The 12035-nt window shown below is 36.4% G+C and overlaps 1 pseudogene; it reads left to right on the plus strand.

The window, feature by feature from the left end:
* On the plus strand, positions 1-917 carry LOC129515773 (olfactory receptor 2A2-like; annotated as a pseudogene).
* The last annotated feature ends 11118 nt before the right edge of the window (positions 918-12035 follow it).

Genomic DNA, 12035 nt, shown 5'->3' on the forward strand with positions numbered 1-12035 from the left:
ATGGGAGGTAACCAAGCATGGGTTACAGAATTCATCTTGATGGGGTTCCAGCTCAGTGCAGAGATGGAAGTTCCTCTTCTGGATCTTCTCCCTCTTTTATGTCTTCAATCTGCTGGGGAATGGCATGATCTTTGGACTCCTCTGTCTAGATTCTAGACTGCACACCCCTATGTACTTTTTTCCTTTCACACCTGTCCATCATTGACATGTCCTATGCTTCCAACAATGTCCCCCAATATGCTCACAAACTTAGTGAATCAGAAGAGAACCATACCTTTTGTTCTATGCATAATACATTTTTGTATTTAGCTTTTGCTCACAAAGAGTGCCTGATCTTGGTGGTGATGTCCTATGATAGGTTTGTACAGATCTGCCACCCACTCTAGCACACTGTCATCATAAGCTGGAGAGTGTGCACAGTCTTGGTCATTGCTTCCTGGACACGTGGATTTATTCTGTCTCTGGTACATGCAATTCTCCTTCTAAGGCTGCCTTTCTGTGGACCTAGGAAGTAGACCACATCTTCTGTGAAATCCTGTCTCTTCTCAAACTGACCTGTGCTGATACCTGGATCAATGAAGCTATCATCTGCTGCCTGTATATTTATCTTAGTTGGGCCCCTTTCTTTGGGTGCTAGTCTCCTATACTAGCATCCTCTGGACCAGCCTGAATATCCATCAGGAGAAAGCTGAAGAAAAGCTTTCTCCACCTACTCTTCTCACCTCTGTGTGATTAGGCTTGTCACTGTGATGGTGGTTTATATGGTTCCAGACTGTAGTCAGAGAAAGGAACAGGAGAAAATGCTCTTCCTGTTTCATAGTCTCTTCAATCCAATGCTGAATCCCTTCATCTACAGCCTCAAGAATGCTCAGGTGAAGAATGCCTTGTATAGAGCAATCCAAATAGGGTCTATGTGAGGGGAGGATGGAACTTATAGCTAGGTCAAGTCTTTTCCCTTTGAGATGTTTGAGAATGACAAGGTTTTCCTTAAAGCTTCTGCCTTTTTATTATCCAGAGCAGCAAAGTATTTTCAGGTAATAATATTTCACTTTGTCATGCCTTTTCAATCATTAAAAGAAAGCCTAGCAATATAAAAAACTTTTAAAGATTTTATTTATTCATGAGAGACAGAGAGGCAGAGACACAGGCAGAGGGAGAAGCAGGCTCCATGCAGGGAGCCTCCATGTGGGACTTGATCCCAGGATGCTGGGATTATACCCTGGGCCAAAGGCGGACACTCAACTGCTGAGCTACCCAAACATCCCCCTAGCAATATAAATTAATAAATATATAGTGGAATAGTGTAACATGCTAGACTTTGCTTCTCAATGGATAAAGATAAACTACATAAATAATCGTGTGTGTGTGTGTGGGGTGGTCCCTGTGTAGCTCAGTTGAGTGTCCAAATCTTGATTTTGGCTCAAGTCATGATCTCCGGGTCATGGGATCAAGTTTTGAGCTCTCTGCTCTGTGTGGAGTCTGCTGGAGATATTCCCTGTGCTCTGTGCTCAGCAGGGAGTTGGCTGGAAATATCCCCTTTCCCTCCCCCCATGCTTGCTTGCTCTCTCTCTCTAAAATCTTTAAAAAGAATAATAATCATGCAGGGACTGTGACTTCCAGGTAATGTCATGCAAAGTGACAATACATATAAGATTTATTTATTATTCCTAAATGAGAATCCTTTCTTATGAAATCAAATCATTAAGACCTCTTTTCTTCAATAACCTTTTAACTATATTTTTTGTTAAATTTTTAAGTGCAGAAAAGATTTTATAGTTTTGCATTAAAAATAGTATATTGTCTTGTAAAAAGTAACTGGTATCAGACTTACTGTCCTGCTGTAAATGATCTCAACAACCCTAGTAAGCAACATTTGACAGTCATTGAAACAATGAAGAAGATGCACATGAGGGAAGTACCACATTTACCCTCAGCTGCCCCAGGGAGGTGTTTCTCTGGTATTTGTGCAGGAATATGGAACCCAAGCAGGAATCAGAGAAAGTAGTGATCAGAGTTCAAGTCTGCTAGATGAGTTAGGAACTGGGGAGGTCAGTGTACCACAGGAAGAAGAGCAATAAAGAGAAAATCCTAGAAACATAAATGAAAAGTGCCATTTGAGTTCTTAGTTTTCCTTAGTTATGTGAAAATGAGCTAAGGAAATGGATTAAGAAAAAAGAACTCTAGTAGAAAAAAGCTGCCAGGAGACTGAATTTAGAGCAGAGAATTTGGAACTAACAAATGTAGGGGAAGATAGTGGAGTTCAGAGCCAGCCAGAATGGGGAGATACTGGGGGGGAAAAAAAAAAACTTAGGAACTCAACTGAGACTCCAGAAATCCCACATCTTGGGTGAATTGCCATATCCTAGAAGTACATGTTGTATCCTAGCAGTAAAGGAGAAAAATGAAATACACTCACCATCACACAGCTTGAAACCTAACCTTAAGAGGAGTAAGGGATCTTCAAGTAATTTAACTGTGCTCCAGGAAAAAAAAAAAAAAAAAAAAAAAAAAAAAAAAAAAAAAAAACCTCAACTTTTGAGTTTCTCTATCATATAACTTATAATTTCAACATAAAAATTTTAAAATTCCTAAACGTAAAAAAAAGGCATGAAAAATTAATGAGATAAATTAGTTATTAGGAATAAAGTCACAGGTCATCCAGATAATTGGAATTGATAAGGACATTAAAATATCTATAATCAATAAAAATAAAAAAAAAAGAATACTTCAACAGAAATAAGAATGTTTAAAAAAAGTGAGCATTCATAATCTTCCAAAAACAAAACAAAAAACCCCTTACATATATAACTCATTAGATATATTTGACAGAAGATGGGATACAACTGAACCCAGGATTGGTTAACTCAAATACAGTTCACTATATGTTACCAAACTAAAGCAGAGGGAGAAAAAAGAATGGAAAGAACAAGAGAGCAAAGTAGAGTTGTGGGAGATACTCCAAAAGTCTAATAAACCTTAATTTCCTAGTTCCTGAAGAAAAGAGGAAAAAAATGGAACAGATGGATTATTTTGAAGAAATAATGACAACTCAAAAAGTCTGATAAGCAATACCAATACACAGATTGAAGAAGCTCAAAAGAACTCAAGCAGGATAAATATAAGAAAACTTCACTGAAAATATGGTCAATGATATTATGATACATTGTATGGTGACAGATGGTGGCTACACTTGTGGTGAACACAGCATAATGTATAGAGAAGCCAAATCATTGTTGTATACCTGAAATTAACATTGTCAATTACACTCAAATTAAGAAAAAATAAATTTCAACCAAAAAGGAAAAATTAAAACTTCATTGGAAATGTAGTGAAAATGAAAAATAAAGAAAAAACCTTACAAATAATCGGGGGAAAAATGCATTACTTTCAAAGGAACAGTAAGATTTTAGCTGATTTCTTCCAAACATCACAGAAGCCAAAATATACTGGAACACTATATTGAAGTAGTGAGATTAAAAAACTATCAGCATAGATTTCAATACCAACAAAGCTGTTCCTTTAAAAGTGTTATCACTCAGTAGAAATTAAGAAAGGATGTTGGGAATATCAGGAAGAAAAATAACAATAAGCAAAATTAAGAGTAAATTCCATAGGCTTTTCTTATTCTCATAAGTTTCCTAAATTATGTTTGATGGCTTAAGCAAAAATTATAGCATTATTTGGTGCTATTCTAAACTTTAGAGAAAATATTGAAGACCGTTAGACTATATATAAATTGGAGAGAGTAAAGACATAAAGGAGATAAAGTTTCTATACTGTACTCAAACTGGTAAAAAAAAATGGTATCAACTGGAATGTGATGATGTATGATACCTAGAGCAACCATTAAGCTATTAAAAAAAAAACGAAAAGCAATACAAAGGAATGCACAAAAGCCCTATTGGTAAATCAAAATGAAACTCTTTAAAAAATGGTCAAATAACCTAAAGAAGTCAAGTCAAAAAATATTTTAAAAAGAAAGAGTTGAAACAGAAAATTAAAAAAAAAAAAAAGAGGCCCCTGGATGGCTGTCAGTTAAGTGTTGCCTTCTACTAAAGTCATGATCCCAGGGTCCTGGGATTGAGTCCATTATCGGGCTCCCTGCTCGGCAGGGAGTCTGCTTCTCCCTCTACCCCTCCCCCAGTTCATGCTCTCTCCTCTCTTGCTCACTCTCAAAATCTTAAAAAAAAAAAAAATCAGACTTTTATTGTACCAATAATTAGATTAAATATGCGCATATTATAATAAACATGCATTAGAAAAGAGGAAGTCTCAAAACTACAATATCACCTCATACCTGTCAGAATGGCTAAAATCAAAAATAAGAAACAAGTGTTGGCAAGGATGGGGGAAAAGAAAACCCTCGTACACTATTAGTGGGAATGCAAATTGGTGTAGCCACTGTGGAAAACAGTATGGAGCTTCCTCAAAAAATTAAAAACAGAACTACCCTACAATCTAGAAGTCACATTACTAGGAATATTCTAAAAAAATACAAAAAAAATGCTAATTCAAAGATATACATTCGGGCCTTTATTTATTGCAGCATTATTTATAATAGCCAAATTATGGAAGCAGCCCAAATGTCCATTGATAGATGAGTGGATAAAGATGTTTTGTGTATGTATATATATATGTATACATATATACACACACAATGGAATATTCACACACATATAGGTATACATATATATACACACACACACAATGTAATATTCTACCATAAAAATGAATTTTTGCCAGTTGCAATTACATGGATGGAGCTAGAGAGTATAAAATAAATCTGAGAGGCAAATACCATATGATTTCACTCCTATGTGGAATTTAAGAAAATGATGAGAAAAGAGAGAGACAAACCAAGAAACAGAATTCTTACCTATAGAGAACAAACTCATAGTTCCCAGAGAGGAGGTGAGTGAGGGATGGGTGATGGTGATCAAGGAGCGCACTGGTGATTAGCACTGGGTAATGTATGGAATTGCTGAATCATTATATTGTACACTTGAAGGTAATACAATACTGTATGTTAACTACATTGGAATTAAAATATATAAATGAATAAATACCTAAATATGTAAATACATAAGTATATAAATGAGAGTCTCAGATGAATAACAGATATCCCTACCTCAAGATCCTAGAAAAAGAAGGGCAAAATAAATTTAAAGGAGGGGAGGAGAGGGAAGGGAATTAATGAATATAAGAACAGAAAACGCTGAAATTTAAAATGGAAAATCAAGGTAAACAATAGAGTTGTTTTTTTAAAGATCAATAAAATTTAGAAACCCCCAACAGTGCTTGTAAAGACACGACTTAAAAATATCAGAATGAAAGGGGGGATATCACTGCAGACATCAAAGGATGGTAAAGGAAATTACAAGTAACTCAGATTAAATGAACCACTTCTCAAAAATCACAAACTACCACAACTCACCTAATATGAAGAATTCATTCACATGATCCTGTAACTACTAAGGAAATTTAATTCATTGTTTTAAAACTACCAAAACATAAATCTCAGGAAAATGACTTAAACACACACAGCCTGTACACAAAGAAGATTTTTTAGTAATAGCTCAAAACAGAAACAATCCAGATGTGCACGAGCAGGTAAATGGTTATATAGTGGCACATCCACACCATAAAGTACTTCTCAGCAATAAAAGGAGCTACTATTGATAGATGCAACAACCTGGGTGAATCTCCGGAGTTAAAAAAAAAAAATCACATAAGATTATATACCATATGGGCATGGCTAGAAAAAGGCAACATGGGTGATTCTTGTAGTGATGAAAATGTTACCCACCTGGACTGTACCAGTGTCCATACACTGAGTTTTGAAAGATGCTAGCAAAGGGGGAAACTGTAAAGAGTACACAGTATTATAATAATATAATAACCCTTGTATTATTTCTTAACATCTGCATGTGAACCTACGATTATATCAAAATAAAAGTTCAACTAAAAATGAAAATTTTTAAACACTAAAAACATAATTCTTATACAAATTTACAAGAAAATTTAAGGAAAGTATCGAAATAACTTTGGACAGAATAAAATTGGAAACTTTACACTTTGGATTACAGGGCTTAATATATAGTGTTGTGTTAACTATTAGTTTAAGGATAATCAATAGAAGAAAACAGAATACAATAATAGATACATATGTATTTCATCAATATTTTTGACAAAATTACCAATGTAGTTTGAAGTCATCTTTGCAGTTGGACTTCTTTACAAAAAAAAAAAAAAAAAAAAAACCAAAAAACCCTTCACTCCTATTTCATACCATACACGAAGATAATTTGAGTGCACCTTAGATCTAAACATGAAAGCAAGTGATTACTCTTCTAGGAGAAAAATTAGAGTATGATCTTTTAGTAGGTTGTTTTCTAAAGCAGGAAGCTAAGAGCACTAATCATAAAAAGAAATGAAGCTGGATCCCATTAAACTAATAATTTGTTTATCAAAAGACTCCATAGGGAAGCGTAGAGGTAAAACACAATCTGGGTGAAGATAGCTTTCTTACACCTGTTTAACAAAGCACTTAGATCCAGACTCTGTAAAGAATGTCTACAAATTCAATGACGGGGAAAAACTCCATTGAAAACTGGGCAAAAGATTTGAACAGGTACTCCATACAAAAGGTTATTCAAAAGATCGATAAACATATGTATTCAGTACAATTAATCATCAATAAACACAAATACCACAATAGCTAATATTATAAAATTAATACCAAGTGGTGGAAAACTAAAATTATAAAACCATACTGAAAAACTGTTTGGCAATATCTACTAAAATTAAACATGTGCCTGTCCTAGGCTTTGTCCAATTCTATCCTTGGTATACCCACTGAAAACACATATGAGAGCTGCCTGGGTGACTCAGTCCATTAAGTGTTTGCCTTCGGCTCAGGTCATGATCCCAGGGTAGTGGGTTCAAGCCCTAGATTGGGCTCCCTGCTCAGCAAGGAGTCTGCTGCTCCCTCTCCTTCTGCCCTCACCAACCCCCCCCCCCAGCTTATACTCTCCCTTTCTCTGTCTCAGATAAAATATTTAAAAAAGAATATTCATAGAATGTTCTAGTTTCAATAGATGAAAACTAGAAACAACCCAAATTTCCATAATAGAATAGTGAACTATTTATAGTGAATATTATGCAACATAAAAAAAATGATACAACAGCACAGATAAATCTCAAAGACATTATATTGGGTTGAAGAAGCCAGACATAAAAAACATACATGCATACTGTGTAATTTATTTATATGAGCCTCAAAAAAGAGGCAAAGCTAATCTTTGTTGTAACAGAAGTCAGAATTCCTTCCTCAGAGTGAGGAAGTGATTTTGGGCACTGGTGGTGCGGTGAGGGGAAAAGAAAAGGGAATTTTCTCTTGTGTTGAGGATGTTCTATACCTTGATCTGGATGGGGCTTACCCAGGTGTGTTAATATATACAAACCATTGGATCTATACACTTTGTAGCTCTTTATAACACTTGGGCCATTTCATCGGCAGACCACATGGATTTGAAGGGGTCTCTAATAGATCAAGATGTCACGTGGAATCTCTGGCAAGCCCCAGTAGGTGAATCGTAGCACAAGCAACAGGGACTCTGCATCAGGGTCTTTCCCTCTATTCCAGAAGATACTACACATTTCAAAACACAACTCTTCACGTACTATTGAGCCTTAGCGACTACTCGTAGAGTGTCAAGTAACTGTAAGTGCAGGGTTGCCTATGTTGAGCTGAGATGTTATACGACACACCAAATCATAACAGTGAGTGACCACAGCAGCCATGCCTCACACCAAGAATGCGGTGTAACTCAGGACGAGCAAGCACAGAAGAAAAAGTAAGCAGAATGGCCCAGATCCTCACATCCTGGTATCAACTATATCACAGCTATCATGGTCTTTCCCTCTCTGCTGTGTATCTGCCACGCGGGTGGTCATTGATAAGGGTAAGTCTCTCACTGCCTGGAGGTGGCAATTCACCTTGCCATTTACACTGTGGGGACAGAAATTGCCTGAAGTGAGAATTTGCACCGACTCCTGAAAATTAGCAAATAGTTTGACTTGTTGGTCACAGATCTGGAAGGAACACGGTTGAAATATTGTGAGAATCTGTATATCCCACATTAATGCCAGACAAGCAAGTGAGTCTGTATGCCATAAATGCAGGATGGCTTGGAGTGTTGGACCTCAAAGTCAAGGCCAAGTGGGATGCCCAGAATGAGCTGAAAGGAACTTCCATGGAAGATGCCGTGAAAAAGTACATCTATGAAGAAGATGATCTAAAGAAAAAAATACAAGGGACTGGATTTGGCTACTAGGCACACATGTCCTCTAAATTGGTAGAATGTCTTGCTTTTCTAACACTGGATGAAGTCAAATGATGAAAATAACTGGTTAACCCAGTTCCTCAAGACTGTCTAGGATATAATTCTAACAGATTATGGCCTGAAACAGCTTCTGACTAGTTTTTTCTGTAGATAAATTATAAGCACATTTACTACTTTATTTAATGATGGCTTTTTTTTTTTTTTAAATCAGGTACAAGATGATTCAGTTGGAATGTCAGCCTTTGTTCTTGGCCACCCCAGTGATTGCAGGATAAGCACCCAAATGCAGTAGCCATAGCAACAGAGATGGGGGCTTCGCATGAATCTAACAGCATAGGCTGCCCCTCACCAAGACTGCTCTCTACTCCGCTGCTCTGCTCAGCTGAATATATGTTCTGTCCACAGCAGAGACCCATGCTGGGCTCTCAATATGGTCCCTTCTTCTTAAGGAGACCAGTAAATCAGTCGTTGCCTTTCCAATTCCCTCCACCTCATGTGGAGCCATGATTCATCATGATTATGGATAAAATGCATTACAACGGCTAATTTCCCTTTCTTGTCTGCAGTACCTTGGTCAGTACCCCGATGGGAGGGCTTTGGAATATCTGATTTCTGATACGCTTTCCAACACAACATCATCCTTAGTCCATTAGACCCGCTTCACAGCTAAGGAGGTAAAAATGGGCAAATGACCAAGGGATCGTTCCTCCCAGCTCATATTGTGTTACTCAGAAATTATAGTCCTGATAGAAATTGTGACCTGACACACAGCAAGTTCACTGGATTGTTGACAGCATCCTGCAGAATATGCTGTGATAGTATATGCCTACTCTCTTAGGTAGATTAAATATATTTCGCCTCATCCATATGGGTTGAGAGGATGGGAGTTGGCCATCTGCTTTCCAGTGTTAGAAAAGCAAGACGTTCTACCAATTTAGAGGACATGTGTGCCTAATGGCCAAATCCAGTTACTTGTATTTTTTCTTTAGATCATCTTCTTCATAGATGTGCTTTTTCACGGCATCTTCCTTGGAAGTTCCTTTCAGCTCATTCTGGGCATCCCACTTGGCCTTGCCTTTGAGGTCCAACACTCCAAGCCATTCTGCATTTATGGTATACAGACTCACTTGCTTGTCTCCATGAGGGCAGGATCAGAATTATCAAAAAGGGGAAATTTTCAAAAGTAAACTTGGTCAGCCCTTCTGCCCAGCTGTTCTTCCAGCCGGGTCGATAAACACCAGGGCGTGTCCAATGTGAATTCCCAGCACAGTTGCCCACACATCTGTAGATCTATGCTCAAGGATGTAGGATCTGAGTCACTATCTAAAATGATATAATGATTAAGACCTTTGAATTTAAGTTCATTTTCCAAACACCTTCAGGAAGGTTGGAAAACTAGACAACACTAAAAGAAATAAGGGTGTAGGAGTTAATGTCAAGGTTTGTTCTTCTATTTCACTGTCAAAAAATAACCACGCATGGATCTTTGAATCTCCCAAGTGCCTCCTGAATGTTTAGGATCTGGAACAACATAATTCGTGAAACTGTAACAAATCCTGGTATTTTGGAAGCTGTATTATTCACGTGGTGACAAAGAATGAAGTTATATGTATGTATTATTTCAATCAGGAAGGGACTGCTTGTTTTTTACTTCTAAAGATCTCGCTCTCTCTCTAGCCTCCTAAAAGACACAAATAGGAACTACCAGTCCTCTCACCTCTCAGGAGAATAACAGTGGTGGGGTTCTTCATGACTCTGTAGGGAGCATGCTGATACAAGGGAGACCTACTGTCTCGTCCCCTATACACAGCTCTCCTGGCAATTGGGAAGTCACTTTGTGGAGATGATAAATTAATAAAGACTTCTCTTAAAGGCAACTTGAGGAGCAAAGATCCTTCCTTGGCAGTTCTCAGACGAGCAACAAGGCTTCTAGCACCATCAGTAAATTCATCCACGCTAGATATGTTTGCCTTTTCTGCGTGAAGATTTATTGGGGTCTTTATACAACAATCATCTCTAGACACACAGGTTTCCTATTTGCTTTTGTGAGTCCTGGTCAAATATATTTTGACATCATGTTCGTTTCCTGTTGGGTTTTACTACCACAATTTAATATTACGTAAGGTACATTGTTATTAATACATAAAGTTTGTTCATTGATAGGTTAATAGAATATTCTGAGTAAAATATGTTATTAACCTATCAATATATTAATACAACCAATGTATTAATGGCTATTTTTGACTGGTAGCTATTTTTAAGGTAAAGAGCTAAGTATGTGCAGGGGACTCTCTGGTAAATACTTAATATTAAACAGAAAAACAGCACTCCTTTATTAAAAAAAACTAGATTCAAAGTGTCATTCATAGAGGGAAGTCAAATATATAAATAAATATGTAAGGAAGACTATCCAGAGTTATTGAATAAGTGTACAAATGCTTATCTATTTATTACGTGCAATAGTATGAGGACAGAGTGCCAGCAATGACTATGAGCTTGGAGTTCCTATCATGATAGTTCCCCCCGCAGAGCAATGATAGGTATATTATAGGAAATCAGCAAATATTCTAAATTATTTTTAACATCCTGTGCATGACACTTATTATTGGAGGGTAATAAGAGGGTTTCAGTGCAAATGGGATCATTTTTAAGCAGGCTTATTATTTTGTAGCCATTTAAATTAAGGATTTATTGCTCATCCTTGCTGTCTCCAAGATGATCTTACATGAAGGATGGGAATAAATTTTAAGTGAAAAGGGCAATATCATGTTTGTACTTACATTTTAATTGTGGAATCATAAAGTAAGAAAGATGATTTAGTTCAATCTCAAGGATTTCAGAGACTCCTTCTGCATTATCCTTCACGGTAGCTACTGTCACCTGCAGAGGTGGGTATTTCTGGAGTATTTATCAATATTGAGTCAAAATAAAAGTTACTGATTCTGGGTTTTTTTTTTGTTTGTTTAAATAAACGATAGTATAAATCTATTCAGTCATTCATGTAAATGCTCATCTAAATATTGTGGAAACCTAATAAGAAATGTGATATTTTAGGCTGAAGATAAGTCTTTATACTTGATCAAGAGGCGATTTCATGAGATATTAGTTGTGGAGGTGACAGTAGATGCAAGATTGGAAAGTGTGTTTAAACAAGCAGATGAGAGGTTAATGGCTAATGGTGAATATGGTCAATGGTATATCTAACCGTAGCATATTCTATCCTTAATGATTCCTTCCAACTCAAGATTACACTTGTTGTATTTTAAGGACTTGGGCACTTGGGTGTATCAGTTAGGAGTCATTATATTTATAAAAAAAAAAAACCAAAACAATAATTCTGACTAATATAAGCAGAGAAAGGCAGAATTTATTTGAACATAGAGTAGCCACTGAATGAAACAAAAACCATGTATTTGATTAACATGTGACAAAATTTTAATTTTGAACATTTAGCCTCTCCCAAAAACATTAACAACAACAAAGGAAATATGTATGTGTGTGTGTATCTATTTTAAATTTACTTCAGAGCTATTGAAGTCTTTATACATTCATTAAAATACACAAAAATTTAGTGAAAGTATTTCTGAAAACTGTCCTATAAAAAGGTTTCAAATAAGTTAGCATGAATTTATTTTTAAAGATTTTTTTTTAAATCACAAACATTAACTCAGTTTATTCTGTCCTAGGAAT

Source organism: Nyctereutes procyonoides, unplaced genomic scaffold (assembly GCF_905146905.1).
Source record: "Nyctereutes procyonoides isolate TBG_1078 unplaced genomic scaffold, NYPRO_anot_genome, whole genome shotgun sequence".
Lineage (NCBI taxonomy): Eukaryota > Metazoa > Chordata > Mammalia > Carnivora > Canidae > Nyctereutes > Nyctereutes procyonoides.